Source organism: Enhydra lutris, unplaced genomic scaffold, assembly GCF_002288905.1.
Source record: "Enhydra lutris kenyoni isolate GAN:26980312 unplaced genomic scaffold, ASM228890v2 scaffoldscaffold32, whole genome shotgun sequence".
NCBI classification, from domain to species: domain Eukaryota; kingdom Metazoa; phylum Chordata; class Mammalia; order Carnivora; family Mustelidae; genus Enhydra; species Enhydra lutris.
The window spans coordinates 19034737-19052917 of record NW_019154116.1 but is presented as its reverse complement, the minus strand read 5'-3'; the positions used below and the strand labels follow the sequence as shown (position 1 = coordinate 19052917).

General features: G+C 34.8%; 1 pseudogene; it reads right to left on the bottom strand.

The window, feature by feature from the left end:
• Positions 1-16728: 16728 nt before the first annotated feature.
• On the bottom strand, positions 16729-17868 carry LOC111153417 (annotated as a pseudogene).
• Positions 17869-18181: the final 313 nt, after the last annotated feature.

Sequence of the window (18181 nt, the reverse complement as noted above, 5' to 3'; positions counted from 1 at the left end):
CATGAATATCATGGTTTTTACTCATCCACACAGTTCTTCGTTCATGCTGTCTTCCATAGATGGTTTCCTAATAAATATAGGAGTATATACATTTTCATTGGAATTCTAAATTTTGATAGAAACTGCCATTTTAAAGGACACATCTATTTTAAGCATTTTCATATAATTTGGAAAAACAAATCAAATTATGGGTTATTATTTTTAGAATGACTTATCTACATAGAAAAGAAGGAAGGAAGAGGAATGAAACAAAAAGAACATGGATCCAGGTCAGTACAAAGAAACCCTGTAGAATTTTCAGGAAGACGCTCCCTTTTTTTCCCCTTAGTCAGTATATTTTCATGAACCCATTAAAATACTTAGAAAAGCTATTCATTCATTTAGTAAAACCATTTTATTGGTTAGCAAAGATTCAATTTCTGCCCTAGTTAGTGAACATATTTGAAGTATAATTTTCAAGGCTTCCCATTCTTTTTTTTAAGGACCAACAGTGTGATACTTATCGAAGCAATATGTCCAGGGAGTTAAATTATTTCAATGAGAAAATAATGCTGCAATAGCAAAGTAATTTTATTTAAGAAAATTTGCTACTAACAAAGGCAAACAAATTACATTAATATGTACCAAGACATGTAGAACATTGCTATTAGCAAATTAAATGAAGAAATCAAGTGTCTCAGTAAGACCAATTCCTTTTTGGAATCTTAAATATACACCACTCAGCTTTTCTTTTGCTATTTTAAAAGACATATTTAGGAAGTTTATCTATTGAAATGAGCACTTAGCTTTGAAAAATACCCAATCAACTCTTTTATTTGATGTAAAATTCTCCATTTAAGACTCAGTCTATTAACTATTTTAATCTTCAGTAAGAAGTGAAACATGATATTCTAATAATTTCAAAGTTCTAGGTTCCATTGATCATTTGGTCTCACATACAAAACTGCTAACAGTGTTAAGCGTTCAAGCATCTGACAATCATTTCCTTTCTCTATTGTTGCTCTGTCTGCTCCCCATAATACTTAAATTTCACTAACTGAAGCAAAATAAAACTAAACTAAACTAAACCTGGCTAGGAAAGTCTTCACAGGATTTGAATACATGGAATTGTGAAGACAGGTCTCAGAAATGCAAGTGAACTCAACTATCCATTGCTGTAAGTCATGTCTGGCAGTATTTATGCTAATGAAAGATGATACATTAAACACGAATCAAAGGCTAAGGGAACTGTGTAAAGATTATAATATTCTCTAGGACTCTATAAAAAGAAAAATAATCTTGGTTAAATTAAAAAAAAAAAAAAGATCCAAGATGGCTGGATGTCTAGGTTCTCTTTTCAACTGTTACCTATTTAGAAATACGAAATCAAGCAAAAATATATTCACTCTCAGTACATGCAATCTTTAGATATCAGGACCCTGTTTTAGGGATTACTGGCAGAAGAAATGTTGCATAATACAACAATTTTCGTCCATTCTATTTCTAAAATGTGCTTCTAATTTATCCATTTCTCTGATACACCCACTACAATTAACATGAACCAGGCTCCAATTATCGTTCACTGGATTGATACTAACAAATTCGCTGCTTAGACTCTTGTCCTCCTCCCATCTCTTCTGACAGAGCAGTCAGAGGGATTGCTGTAAAATGTGAAAATGACCTGTCATAGTCTCCAATTAAAATCCTCCTCTGAGATCTGATTAGATATAAAATAATACTCAACATCTTTACCATTTTATCGGTATGCTTCAAGAATAAAAGTTAACCTGCAGAAATGATCATATAAATGGGTTAATTTTAGGAAGATATAAAATCACTCTTATATCAACTCCATTTAGGGTAAGTCATGCTGAAGTAACAAGGAAGGCAAAATTCTCGCTGATTTATAACCACACATTTTAGTTTCTTGCTGATATCAAGTGTCATTTCTTGGGTATGCACTTACCTTTAGATCACACAGTTTGAAGTGTTCTCAATTAATTCTCTTTATTTTATTCAGAAATCCATAAGCTAAAAATCTTTCTGAGTATGATTATTATGTCCCATGAGAGTAGAAGGGACAACCTTATCCACACATACATTCACACACGTACGTTCAATGCATAACCTAGTGCTTTATTCATCATGGGTGCTCTATAAATATCTGTTGAATGAATAATCTTATTTAAATTAATCTAAATATGACCTTAAGATTTTGGTGTAGGGAAGATAAGATAAACAGTGTATCTTACTATAAGCAAGTTTAATTCACTCATTAATTATAATACTTCACTTTCTTGCATAGGTTGGGAAAATCTGCTGTGTCTCTTTATCATGTAGGAGAGTCAACCAATTACAAAATTCAGTTGGCTACTCTTAATGGAAGCTTCTTCACCAGAGGTCTTCAAATATTTTGTGGACATGTACACTATTAGAAAAAGACGCACATTTACCTCTAATATATGCATATATTTTTGTCTATAAGTTATATGCATGAGATAATGATCCAATAAATGATGTAAAATTTAAATTCTCAAAATATAATCTAAAATGATGAAATAATAAATATGGAAAGTATTGTCCTGATAGTTTCTCCCAATTGGAACTACTGTCTACAACATCAGTGGAATATGAAAATCCACGAATATGAAAAAGAGTGAATGTTTTTGGTTGGAGTCACATCGAGAAACCCAATTTAGAACATTTTATATTATTCTTTTCAAATGCACAGTGTATTATCCAATGGGAACAAATGAGATCCAGATCTAAGATTAGATTTGTGAAGTATTTTAACAGTATCACTTTTATCTCCTTCAATCTCCTTCCTTAGTGTATGATTCATGTCATACAGATATCCATTCAAAAAGGTGAAAATGTTAATGTTTCCATAAGTTTTTCAGTGAGCTACAAAGATGTCCTCTGATGATTGAATGAAATGACACAGAAAAAAGCCTGAGTTAGTGTTAATACATGTTCTCATTAGAATGCATGGATCTCTTTCCCACTATAGATTTTGCTTCTGGCTATATACACAGGATATACTTTTCTTTCTTTTTTAATGCATTCTATAGGATATTTTTTTAGTGGAAAGTTTTTTGAGAGATCACACTCTGGTGAATTACTCTATGGAAAAGTGTTATTTGTTTTGCTCATCCTTGATTTTGTCCAGGAACTAATACTTCCCTTATTTTCCTACTGAAGACACATAAAATTGTTACATTGGATTTTCACCTACAAAGTGTTCTTGTGGCTATATTATCATTTATATAGAAAAGATGATCTTTACAGATGAATACACATTATATTTATATTTTTATTCTATCTAACAAGCAGGATAAGTGCATAATGTAAACTCAGAGTCTAGAAGAATATCAAGTTGTGTATTCTGTAAGATGCTGACTGCCCATTGAAATACATATATGTGGTGCCTACATAAATTCTCAATCATCAGAGGAAAGCATTTTGGCAATAAATCTTAGCATTTGCTGAAAACTGCACATCCATAGGTGAGTTTTAAAGAGCAAATGGGAAAGGTGAACTGAGTCTGCTCTCAGGGAAGTCATTGTTGGGAATACAGTGGATTTTGCATCATACAAGCAGTGCTTACTTCATGAAAGGGGATAGGACTGGTGGGGTTTTAAATAAAAAGAGCTAGACAGATAAAGATAAGACTACCAGCAACAGGAAGCTCATTGCTTAAAATTAGCTAATTACCAAAGAATACTTTTCCATTGAACTGAGAAAAAGTTATTCAAAGCTTACTATGTCCCAAGCAATCTGGATGCAGAATAAATAAAATAGTGTCCTTTCTTCAATGGATTTACATTATATTGCTAGGCACAGAAAACCTAAGTAGTAATTTTCCTAGAGTAGAATAAGTGCCATAGATCCATATTCAGAATATTATGGAATGACATAAGAGAGGCAGACCCTCAATAATTTTAGGAAAAGTGGCATAAAACTGAATCCTGAAAGCCAAGCCAAAGCTAGCTCAAAACAGAGTTGGGAGGAGCATTTTCAGGAAGTGGGAGTAAAGTGTAGAAAGGCTGAGATTCAGGAGAAATTGGACGTAAAGTATAATGGGAGAGTGGTGAGCAAAGCAAGGCAGATCATAGACATCAATATATGGGTTCTCATTTGTTTGCAGGAGATAGACAACCATTGACAAGAAGTGTGTTCCATGAAGATTAATCTTGTAGCTCGTGAAGCATAGAGAATTCAGGACAAGATACCGTCAGACAAAAACTTCAGTCTACTACTGATATGTTTCATCAGATTTCTTTCTTCTCTGAAAATTTTGCAGAATTAGATTTAAATAGATTTTTTATAAGAATAAAGCAAATACATATATTTCACATATACATTACAAAAGAAATAACAAAATAACATCTAGTTCTTAGTCTTTGTTTTTTGTCCTATTAATATTTAAATATATTCCAGCTTCAGAGCTGATATATATTTGGAAGGCTTGAAGTTGCTAAACCACTACTCTCTATGTTTTATAATCTGTTTGAAGAATCGACAACACAGGAGTCTGATCTAAATTGTTAATTTCATTTACTGACAAATCTAGATTGCTAAACTCTGCAGGGCCAAAGCTAACCTAGCTTTCAGAAAATGTCCCCCCAAATCAAACTTTCCTATATATCCCCAGCAGAGCACTGCAACACTTAGAGTAGAAAAAAGGAATTTTCAGATAGGTGCTCCATGATGGAAAAAAAAAAATTCAAAGAGGCTTATTAGTAGTAAAGTTATTATCGTTTACCTAAGGATATTTGTGTTAAATGCGGATAATGAAAATTACTAATCATGCAATATTTTACTTTAACCATTAGTCTTTGACCACGAGGATTCTAGGTGTGGTAAGAGAAGAAATACAGATATAATATGGAATTGGGTAATTGTTTTTCCTAGTCCTGAATTTTATGTGTAACTATCAGTATAAATTTATGAATCTTTTGTGTAATACTTTCTTATCACTATCCATGGAAATGCTTAGAAAAGTGAAAGAGGACTCAGGACACTGAAATACTCAGTGTCAAAGATCACTACGAGTGTGCAAATTGTGGTCTTGAAATGTACTGTAAATAAATAAGAAACACAGTAATAGGGCTCCCCATATAAGCAATTTATTCTATGTTTGGGGTAGAATTTTAACAAATTGAGTCTGGATTATTTTCATTACCAATTAGCACAGAGTTGTAATAGCTATTAGGAACTTATCAAAAAACTAAGGAGAAAACGAAACAACATTCGCTGGAAAAAGATGAGAAATCTGAGCATCAGAATCTTTTTTACATGAATTAAACCATAGGGTAACCTCAGGTCTATAAGGGAAAAATTCTCATTACATAAGTCTTATTTTATAACAAAAGGAGAAGAATGATGTAATTAGTATGGGATCATTTTGTAATAGAAATAAGTAATGTATTAATGGATCTAGCCTTGAGGATCAGCTAATATCACAAGAAGAGGTACAGTAAGTATCATGAGACTTCTGTTAAAAGAAAATAATACCACATATGAAGTAGTCTTGTCAAAAAATAATCACATAGGAGCAAGATTGAGTCTCTAGTCAAAGCTATCAGTTTATAGATAAAAGGAGTGAACAGAAAAACATGTTAAAATATATTCTGAGATGGAATTGTAAGAAAAAATGAAGGAAATTCTATTTGGTTTTCTCAACAAACATATTTCAAGGAAAATACAAGCAGAGAAGAGCAGTCTTGCTGAGTTGAGAATATATGAATTTTAATGTTGAGGTAGCTAAATGTGAGGGGTACAATATTGGAGAAAAGCAGGTTAAAAAGAGAATGAGACCCAGATATTTGCTGAAGACTGGGCAAGACTGAAAAATACTTAAAAAAAAAAAAAAAAGATTTATTTAGTTATTGGGGGTAGGAGGAGAGAAGGAGATAATCTCAAGCAGACTCCCTGCTGAGCACAAGCTCCTTCCACAGGGCTTGAACTGAAGACCCTGAGATCATGACCTGAGCCAAAGTCAAGAATCAGATGCTTAACTGACTATGCTACCCAGGCACCCCTGAAAAATATTTTGTGTAACCAGCACAATTCAGATAAGAACTCTGAAAAGTCCTATCTTATCAGTTGAGCTAAACTAGTTTTAAGGGGAAAAAGAGTTTAGACTTGCCCTAATAAAACTTAAATACAATCCTTGAAAAAATTAGGCTCATTCACAATTATCTTAATTGCTTGACAAAAACTTTAATAATTTTTAAAAGAAAGAAGAAAAATTCAGACTCTCAACAATATAACATCTGTATTTTCAGTATCCAATAGAAAATTACAGGACAAGCAAAGAAAACATGTGATCCATAATTATGAGAAAACTTATGAATAGGAAAGAACAATAGCACAAAGAATAAAAAGGAACAAGTGAAAGTATTCTTGAAAGTTTCTTACAATACATATGGAGTGTTAAAATATAATTTATAGGAAGACTGTGATAAGTTAAAAATACATATCATAAACCCTAAGTTAAAGAGGACCCAAGGAGTATATAACATAAGCCAATATAAGAGATTCAAATGGCAGAATTTTTAAAAAGACCAAGAAAGATAAAAGAGAACAAAGATAAACTTGAGGACATTTAAAATAAATACCAAGATGGTAGGCCTAACCTGTGTGTATCAGTAATTGCATTAAATATAAATGATTTCATATTTAAAAGTTAGTAAAAGGCAAAAGTTGTCAAAATGTAATCTGTAGGAAACTCAATCTACAAAGTAAAAGGTTGGAAGGAGATACACAATGAGATATCTCACTATAAGAAACCTTGACTATCTAATGTAATATATGAAAAAGTAAACATCAGGGCACCTATGTGGTGTAGTCAGTGAGCATACAATTCTTGGTTTCATCTCAGGTCATGATCTCAGGGTCCCGAGACCAAGCCCACATCCAGTGCCAGCCCAGGCCCCTGTGCTCAGCATGAACTTGGTTTTGATTTCTCTAGCCCTCTTCCTCTGCCCCTTCCCACCCAAAATAAATAAATATTTAAAAATATATAGAGAGAAAGCAAACATCTGGAGAAGGACTAGTACCAGATATTAGTAAGAAGATTTTATTATTAAAACAGGATGAACTCAGCAAGAAGATATAAAAAATCTAAAGCTCTGTATACTTATTAATAGAGCTTCAAAATGCACAAAGCATTATCTGAACCTGTTGAAAATGAAATAGACAAAAGTAAGAACTCTACAATTTTGGTTAGAGATTTTCACAGTCCTCTCCTAGTTATGACAAGAACAAACAGAAAGAAAATAAATATGAATATAGAAAATACGTGCCACAGTATCATTCAGCTTGACCTGACTGACATTCAGAGAGTGCTACACCAAATTATAGGGAAGTATATACTGTTTTCAAGTATAGGTGTTATGCACATTTAATTGGTTATATTCTGGGTTATAAGTCTTAAAATGTTAAATGAATGAGAGAGTACCATGCTTTTTGACACAAAGGAAATTAAATTAGAAATTAATTAAAAAGTTATCTAGAATATAAGCAAAAAGTTGGACATTAGACCAACATAATTATATACAAGTTATTGATCAAAGGAAAAAAATCACAATAACAGAAAACATTTTAATTGAGTAATAATAATAACACAAATAATCAAAATACTTATAATGCAGCTAAAGAAGTGATTAGGTGAAATTATATAACATTAAAATGCTAAAAGATTATATGCTCAGTATCAATTGTATAAACTCTTTCATGAGAAGCTAAATAAAAACAAAGCAAATTAAATCTAGTGTAAGTAAAAGAAAGGAAATAGTAAAGATGAATGATGAAACATACTAACTAGAGAACAAACAAATAATAAATAAATAAATAATAAAAATAAAATAAATAAAAAATAAAAAAATAAAGAAACACTTTTTGAAGGAAAAAAAAAGGTCTTGTTAAAATAATAAATAAAACCAATAAACCTATGGTTAGACCAGTCCAAAAAAAAATACAAATTGCAAGTATAAGAAAATAGAAATTGCAAGTATGACTCCATACAGAGTCATAACTAAAGGTCCTAAAGACACTGAAAGAACAAAAACATTATGAACAAGTTTATGTCAACATAATGTACAGATTTCTTGATGTCACAAGTCACCAAAACTGACACAAAAAAATAGAAAGTCTGAGTATATCCAAATTTATTAATAATTGGATTTGCTTTTAAAACTTTCTTATAAGGTCTGTGCCCAGATGTCTGATGAATTCTATCAAACATACTAAGAAGAAATAAACATTAATTCTGTACAAATTCTTTCAGAAGAAAAGATTATATGATCCAGTCCAGGAATAGCAAACATGCAACAAAAATGAGGCAAAAATTTCATATATATATATACACACATATATATATAATGTTATTATTAAAATAAAACTGTAATAAAATGAGAGATGTTTCATACATACATACATATATATGTAAGCATCATTATATGAATATAATAGTATTAAAATAATAAGTATATTAAACATACAAGATATTTATTTAGGAATACAATCCACTAAGAATAAAAGTGAAGGAAAAAGGATAAAACAGGCAAATTATTAAGGCATTCTATCATCTGTTAAAGAAAGGGAGGGAAAATTTGCACAGGAAGAACCTCAGCCTACAGCACAGCTTTTCAAAATCTTGATGAGTTGGGTAGGAACTTCCTGGGCAAGAGTTGTCCATAGAAAGATTTCCATAGCAAGTGAGAAGATGCCTATGCTAGGACCCCTACAATGCCTGTTGGTCAGCTTGGAGCAGCCCAGGGTGAGCATGGCCTTTCATTCCCCTGAGCTCCCTGAAGCAGACCCTCTTAAAGAAAATTTGAGCAGCATATTTTCATGGCTGCCAAAATAAATACCTGTGGTCCATCCTAAGAAGATTAGAGTTGGTTTAACACTTAAAAATTATATAATAGATTTCATTGTGTTAACAGAAGAAAGAAGAAAATCCATTTAATTTCCCCAAAATAACCTTTAAAATTTTTAATAAAATCAACCATTCATATAAAAAAAAAACTAATAAATCTAGGAAAGGAAGACAAATTCTTTATGCTAGATAAATGATATCTATCAAAACCTTAGCTCTAAAATTATGCTTAGTTAAAAAAAGAATTTTTTAAAAGATTTTATTTATTTATTTGTCAGAAAGAGAGGGGGCAGGGCACAAGCAGGGAGAACAGCAGGCAAAGGGAGGAGCCGTCCCTCCCCCTAGCAAGGAGCTCCAAACGGGATTTGATCCCAGGACCCTGGAATACTGACCTGAGCTGAAGACAGATGCTCAACCAACTAAGCCACCCAGCTGTCTCAAAAAATAACTCTTTTATATATAATACCAGGAATAAGGCAAAGCTGTCTGCCTTCACCACTTTAAATTATTCTATTAAAGTCCTAGAAAGTACAGGAAAGAAAAAAATATATATATATATAATTTAGAAATAAAACATTAGGTGCCTGGGTGGCTCAGTGGGTTAAAGCCTCTGCCTTTGGCTCAGGTCATGATTTCAGGGTCCTGGGATCGAGCCCCACATCGGGCTCTCTGCTCAGTGGGGAGCCTGCTTCCTCCTCTCTCTCCGCCTGCCTCTCTGCCTACTTGTGATCTCTGTCTGTCAAATAAATAAATAGAAATAAAACATTAAATTTTCTTTGTTCATGAGGACATGATGCAGATATAAAATATCATAAAGGATCAAAAAAGGTATTAGAACATATCATTTTATTTCATGAGTCCATAAGATAATAGATCAATATACCAAATTCAATTATAGTCTGTAGAGAATAGCCATAAATAGAATATAAAAATCAATGCCATTGACAATATCATCCAAAAATACTAACTATCTAGGGATAAAGTTAACAAAATTTATCTAAATACTATAAAAAGAAAACTAAGAAACATTGCTGAGAGAAATTAAAGATGACCTAAAAACTATAAATGGAGAGACAGACCATTTTCAAGAAATGCAAGCCTCAATATTGTTACAATGTTAGTTCTTCCCAAATTTATTTACACATATTCAAAGCAATCTGAAGCAAAATCTCAGCAAGATTTTTTATTTCAGAAATTGGCACTAATTCTACAATTTATAATTAAATATAAATCATATAGAATACCTAAGTTTTTTTTAAGCAAATTTGGAGGATTTATACTGCCTACTTTTAAGATTTCTTCTTAAACCACACTATCTTACCCATGTAAAAATAGACATAAAGATACTGGTGTATAATACAGAAATCATAAACATGGGAAAGATAGGAAAAATATAAGAAAACATAAGAAAGGTCTTCATGAAGAAGAAAATTTAGAAAAAAATAATGTTCTGACCTTAGGTTACGCAAAGACTTTCTTGATAGGATGCAAAAGCATTAAGCATTCAAAAATATGATACAGTTTATCTAACCTTATTACTCTTTCCTGTAAGACAACTTTTAAAAATGAAAGGGAAGCCTGAGATGGAAAGAAAATAATTGACATAGATTATTAGACAAAGGACTTGGGTACACACCTTAGAAGATCTCTACAACTTCAAGATCAACAGTCCAATAAAACATGGGCAAATATTTGAACATGCACTTCCCCATAGAAGATATATGAATATCTCATAATCGCATGAAGAGACTGAACATTAATAGTGGTCAGAAAGATGCAAATTAAACCACAATGGAACACCACTCCATGCCACTAGAATGGCTAATACCAAGACTTGTCAAGTGTTGGTGAGGATGTGGAACAGCCTAGTCTCTCATATATTGCTGGTTGCAGTGTGAAATAGTTGGAAAGTTTCACATCAACTTTGCCCATATAATGAGGTAATTTGATTTCTAGGTATTTGACCAAGAGAAAGTTAAACTAATACACAGAAAATAACTTGTACATGAATATTCACAGTGGTTTTACTTAAAAACAAAACAAAACAAAACAAAAAAAAACTCCAAATTAAAAAAAATACAAATATCTACTAAGTGAATGAATAAACCACAGAACTGTATACAAAATAACACTACTTGGTAATGAACGAATGAACTGCTAATAAACATGAAAGCAAAGATGAAACAAAAACAGCCTGCTCAACGAAAGAAGCCAGATACAGAAGAACACAACTTCTAAGATTTCATATGAAATTTTGGAACAGAAAAAACTAACCTTTTAATTAGAGAAAACCTTTTGCCTCAGGCAGAAGAATGATATGTGAAGGATGTGGATAATTGGAAAGAAAACTGTATGGGCTATAGAAATGTTTTATAATAATAATTAAGATGATAGTTCCAAGGTTATATCTGTTTTTACTCTTCATCAAAGCATACACCAAAGCATACATCTGTGTACGTTTTATGGAAAGTATACCTCAATAGTGTTAGCTATTTTTAATTTTAAAATACAAGGTAATGGGATGATATTTTTGGTGGCACAATCTTGCAAACATAAAATCAGTTTGTGGTGTTGTGTTTCAGACATTTGGGTACATTAATGCATTGATTTAAATATTAATTAAACAAAAAAAAGTTTAAAAATCTCTCATATTCATTATGAAGCCTTGACTTCAATGTAAAATTGAGTAGTTAAACCATGTTCCTATCTCATTTCAGTAGTCAACATTCACATAATAGTCACATTGTCATATAGAAAAAAAATAGAATTATTTTCAAAGCAATTTGAGGTTCCTATGTAAAGATAAAATACACTGTAAATACAATAATATTCGTGATGTATTAACTGGTTAATAACATTTTTCTTTTAGTTTTCTGCTCTACTTCTTAGTTCAGCAAAATTGTTTATTCTTTAAACAAAATTATACATACTAAATGAGTGACTATATCCTTTATAGATAGTATCATCAGGATGAAACAATAAAAACGCTCAAAAATCCCCCAACTTCTGTGGGTGTTATGCTAATTTATTTGGAAAGTAAAGTCTGTTTTGACAAATAATTTATATGCTTTTATTTTAAAAAAGAACAGTTTAAGCAGGTCATCTACCAAAAAAGAGATAAAACATCTATGTTGGCACAGCAAAAGTAACACAAGATTTCATCTCAAGTTCAGTGAAGCTATACGAAAAATCTCAATTGAATGTTAAAGCAAGTAATGGGAAATGTTTTTAGGCTCAAACAACAGTTAGCAGAAAAAACAACCAAAAACAAACCCCACAATTTTAATGTAGCAGGAATTGAGAAAGCCTGACAACAACTTAAAAACTATTTTGCAGTGAGAATAAAAATGTGAAGATGATGCTCAGGCATCCAATTGAAGTAAAGGCACATGAACCAGGATTTAAAGGATTGGGGAAGTCATGACAGCGCTTGTGCTTAATAATTCTAGACTAACAACCCAGAGAGTTTCTTTCCAGATGATATCTTGATTCTGCCTAACTTCCTTTTTAAGCTTTCTCCTTTTATTCTTTCCTCCCTCCGTCCCTCCTTTTCTTCCTTCCCTCCTTCCCTCCCTCCCTTCTTTTTCTTCTTCTCTTTCTTTCTTCTCATGGTTAAAAACACATAACATGAGATCTACCTTGTTCACAAATTCTGAGTGAAATACAAACTTCTTAATTATAAGCATGATGTTTTACAACCTATCTCCAGAGCTTCATCTTGCGTGGCTAAAACGTATACTCATTATACAACAACTCCCCTTTCCCCCCTAGCCCCAAAAGCCCTTGGCCACAATCATTTACTCTCGAGTGTGACTGCTTTCGATAACTCATATCCATGGAATCATAGACGATCCTATTCCAATATTTACCGTATATGTTGTTTAACTTTCTTATTTTACTTAGCAAAATGTCTTCAAATTATGTCAATGTACATTTACGTTTTTTCATCTCTTAGCTCTTAAGGGTAATGCTCAATAAACATGGCATCGCAACTATCTCTTCGAGATTCTGATTTCAACTCTTCTGAATAAACAGAGAGAAATGGGATGGCTGGATCACATGGTAGTTCTACTTTTAGTTTTTGAAGAACCTCCATACTGTTTTCCATAGTGGCTCCACCAATTTACATTTCCACAAATGGCAACACAACCTTGGAACAAATGTTCAGATTTCTCCACACTCTTGCCAAAACTTGTCTTTAAAAAAATAATAATAATAAATAAATCATTTTAACTGGTCTGAGGTGACACTTTGCATTTTCTATTACACTTCCTCTATGATTAGTGATGTAGAGCATCTTTCCATGTTAGTCTTTTTTTATCTTCTTTGAGATGCCTGGATGATTCAGTACATTAAGCATCTGCCTTTGGCTCAGATCATGATCTCAGGGTCCTAAGATTGAGTTCTGCTTTGGGCTTCTTACTCGAGGGGAGCCAGCTTCTCCCTCTGTCTGCTACTCCCCCTGCTTGTGCTCTTTCTTTCTCTCTAACAGAGAAAGTAATACAATCTTAAAAAAAAAAAAATTCCAGTGAGAAATCGTCAAACACATTACAATAACCTGCAATTTACTATCAACACTAATTTGATAATTTTTAAAATTTTACCTTTTTTGGCACTTCTAAACTTTTGATTTTGTAGTAACATATGTCCAATTGCAACTTCTAGACAACTTGTAAATTAAGCATATTTAAGAAAATGCCTTCCCTGATCAGTCAATTAATACAATATAGCAACGGGAAAAGACTGTGTCTAGTAATAACAGCCAATGCCACAAACAGCGAAATATTTAATGATCAGAACAGATAAATTTCTTTTTCTGGCCCACACTGATCAAGAGTTTTGCTGGTTTATGTCTCACTGTCCTTCTAGAGGTGATTCAGAAATTAAGGATTTTTTTCAACCTGGGACTTTTCCTTAACAGGTGACTTTGAAATTCATTATTAAGCTGACAGAAGGGGAACTAGTAAAATAATTAATATAAGAAGGTTTGATGACCAAGACCTGAAAGTTATGCATGTTTTTCCACTTACTCATAATTGACTATCAGTCATAGGGCTGTATTGCATTTCAAAGAAGTATGAAAAATGTATTGCACAATGCGTTATTGAAGAAAATAAAACAGGCTTTGGTGAACATCTAGCAATCTCTCCCACCAGATTTTTAAATCCGTCTGTTCTTTTCTATTTTCTTTTTTTTTTTATTTTTAGAGAGGGGCTAGTAGGGGCAGAGGGAGAGAGAGAATTTCAAGCAGGCTCCACGCTCAACACAGAGTCCAATGTGGGGCTGGATCCCAGGACCCTGCAATTATGACCTGAGCTGAAATCAAGAGTTGAATGATTAACTGACTGAGCCACCCAGGTGCTCTTCCAACTATTCTTAAATTAAAAATCATAGCTATAAATGAACAAACTTTAATGATTGAAAATAAGTTCTAGAATCAAACAGTAAAAAACAGATATAAATATTATCTATGAAGATAATAATAACAAACAAATTTCTAATCCAGAACAACAAATGGCAGAGATCAACAAAATAATATGTTCAAATATAGTAAGGTAAAGACTTGTCTAACAGGAAATCTAAAGATGACCAAGCTAACATTCTAAAGGAAAGATGACCAACATCTGGGTGGCTCAGTCAGTTAAGCTTCTGATGCTTGGTTTTGGCTCATGTCATGGTCTCAGGGTCTTGAGATTGAGCCCCGAGTCAGGCTCCAACCTCAGCATGGAGCCTGATTATCCTGTTCCCTCTGCTCCTACCCTGCTGTCTCACTATCTCTCTCTCATACATAAATAAAAATCTTTTAAAATAAATTTTTATTTATTTTAAGATATTAAATATATGTTAACATATATTTATATGTTTAATATATGTTAACATAAAATATTTTTTAAAAAGACATATTAAAATACAAAAACAAAAGTACTTTATGGCTCCAGATCCCACCAGAAAAATATAACTAAACATGTACTTCATCAAAAGGAAAAATGCAAGAAAGAAATTGAGCAAATAATTTAGTAGAGCTAAGTGACATTTAACTGCCAAAATAATTGAATAAGCAGCGCATATATTTTGAGATTATGTTACTGTTATGATTGTTCAATCTAAAGAAAAATTACAATAACTAAGTCAATCCAAGCATCATACGTGAAAGAATTTCCCGTTAGTTACCTGATTTTTTTTTTAAGATTTTATTTATTTATTTGACAGACAGAGAGAGATCACAAGTAGGCAGAGAGGCAGGCAGAGGGAGAGAGAAGGGGAAGCAGGCTCCCCACTGAGCAGAGAGCCCAATGCGGGGCTGGATCCCAGGACCCTGAGACCATAACCTGAGCCAAAGGCAGAGGCTTAACCCACTGAGACACCCAGGCACCCCTACTTAATTGTGCAAATACTGCCACTACTCTATATTCTCTCTTACACACACAATTTCTTCCCAGTCAATAAATAATAAGTGAGGCAGTAGAGAAATTGTAGAAGTATATTCCTTAGGGGATTCAGTATGCCATATATTCTGTACATACAGTTTGAATATGTTGACTGTGGACTGCATGTGCAAACATATTTGTCATAGTTAAGAGTGCAAGTGTACTTCTACTCTGGCATTATTACACCAAAACAGGTGAGAAGTTTTCAAATGAACTTCCACTCACATGTTCCATATGGATAGCTATTTCTCAAATGATTTCTTCAGTCACTTAAATATATGTCAGAGGGGAAAAAATTCTTGGCAGTTCATGCTGAATGTATGTCAATCATGTACAAAATTCAAGCTAACAAAATCCTCTTTTTGTGATAAAGTAAAATGAAATAATTCTCAGGAAAAAAAAATAATTGATTTAACTGATGTAGCTTCATCTTTTATCAAAAAAGACCTAAAACTAAATACAATAACTTTGTTTTTCATATCTTAAAATAACAGGTATCTTATGGTCTTTATTAGCCACTACAGACTTGGCTGTTACACATCATTTTGGGAATTTACACTAAAATTATTACAACCCTCACCTGGGGCTCCAAGACCATATACACATGACAGCAAAGAGAAATCAGGACATATCTTTAACACCGTGCTGGGAAATCTCTTTAGATAAATATCCTAGTTTATTGCTTACAAGTTCTGCTTTCCACCCAATAATAATAGAATCCAATACTGCCAAGTTTTCTGCCACATTATAGTAAGGACCTACTTTCCTCCAGTTTCCAGTAGCATGTTTTTCATCTTCTTTTGAACTCACCAGAAGTACCTTTAATTTTTTACCAACATACTCTTCATGATGATACATATATTCTCTAAGGTAAAAGAAACATTTGGGGAGGGGAGTGCCTGGGTGGCTAAGTTGGTTAAGCATTTGACTCCTGATTTTGGCTCAGGTCATAATCTCAGGGTCCTGAGATCGAGACCCACATCAGCTCTGTGCTCAGTGTGGAGTCTGCCCAATTGTCTCTCTCCCTCTTTCTCTGTCCCTTCCACTATTTGCTCTCCCTCTCTCTCTAAAATAAATAAAATAAATAAATCTTTAAAAAAAATTCTCTACCAAGCTTTTTTTTTTTCACATTTTCTTCAGTAAGCATTTATTAATTATCGAGAAAAAGTATTTCTAAAACACTTGAGATGTCCACTCAGAGAACTTCTCTAGACTTTCCAGCTCTTACTCTGCCCCAAAGCTCTCCTCCTCAAGAGTTGGGCGGGTCCTCTCACAACAAGCACTTGAGTGTCTTCTACCCTCAGTGTCCCCCCACCTCCACAGGGCCCACCGTAGGGCCTGAAATGAAGAATCCAGTACAGAAAGTTGGCATGCAGAAGAAAAAGTGTACATTCACCTAGTTTAAAAAACACTCACGATGCTTTGTCCTGAACTTTAAGCAGCACATGTGACCTGGTCCATTTGGGTTTCAAGTTCAAAGGCATCAAGCCGGTGCTGGGGGTGAGCAGCTAACATATCTTTCAAGAGCCGCTTAACCCCTTCAGACATGGAAGTACTTAGTTTCTGGGGGATATGCAACTCCATCTTTGGGTTTTCCAGCAGGGCCTCTCCAACAGGGACATATTTGGTCCCCTGTTTGATAGAGGTCCCAGGAGCTCCTTCTTGGTCTCAGAGTCAATGAAAGTGATTCTATCATTGCCTGATGGTAACGCGCAGGGCAAAGATGCCAGCCTTGGCTGCGCAGTGTCCCTCCCAGACTTGGGGGGCCATGAAGACGTCTGAGTGTTAGGCCGAGGACGGCCAGTACTTACTCACATTCACATTTTTGTTGTCTCGATGGCCCTCTCTTCCCCGGGGGGCTCACCCCACACAGACCTTGCTTAGTCCAACGTCTGCCACCTTGAGGATGGGGATGCCAGACCTTGTGGTGAAGAGGATGTCGTCTGGCTTTAGGTCCCTTTGCACGATGTGGTTTTTGCACATGAAGGCAATGGCGCCCATGAGCTGTAGCACGAAGCTTTTGTTGGTGGCTGGTGCGGCCTCCGGGATGGGACGTCCTGCTTCAGGCCTCCACCTTCACAGAACTCATGACAAACCAGACATAGCAGAGTTCCTCAGACAGCCCAGGAGCCTCTCTCCTTTGAACGCCGTCTCCACCAGGCACAGGTCAAGCTTCGAGCTCTTGCTGTGGTTCCTGACCCCGGCGAGCCCGTCGCGCCGCAGGTCGCGCTCCTCAAACCGCATGACGTTCTGGTGGCGCCACTGGAGGCTGGTCAGGACCCAGAATTTGGCCAGCTCCAGCTCCCTGTTCCCGGGTCACCGCAGCGGAACTCCTTGACCGCCCCCCAGGCCCCGCTGCGCCTGGCCCCTGCCTGCTAAACCACGCGGTAGCTGCCGCGTGGAATCCCCCCTCCCCGCCCGCAACAGGCTGCACCGCAGCCCCGCAGACACGCCGCCCGCCTCTGGCCGCCGCCGCACCAGGTCTGTCACTCCCGGGGCCTTGGCTGCCACCGGATCCACGGCCTGGCCCGCTGCCAGCCTCAGCTCCGCGAGGCGCCCTCTCTGGCGTTGCATTGTGCGTGCATATTTCTACCAACCGGCTCTGCACGGCAGTCTAGGCTCTTTGCTCCCAGTGTCTCAAAGTTCCTCCAGCTTCTACCCATCTCTCTATTCCTAACTCACTGTGGTGCGTTTAGGTATCCGCTATCAGAGCCCCAGTCTCCGTACCCAAATCTGTATCCTTTTCTTACTGCTGTTGTAACAAAATATCACAATCTGGGTGCTTTAAAACAAAAAGAATTTGTTCTCCCATCATACTGGAGACTTAAAATCCAAAATCAAGACGCCAGTAGTGTCATGCTTCCTCTGAAGCTTTTGGGAAGAATCT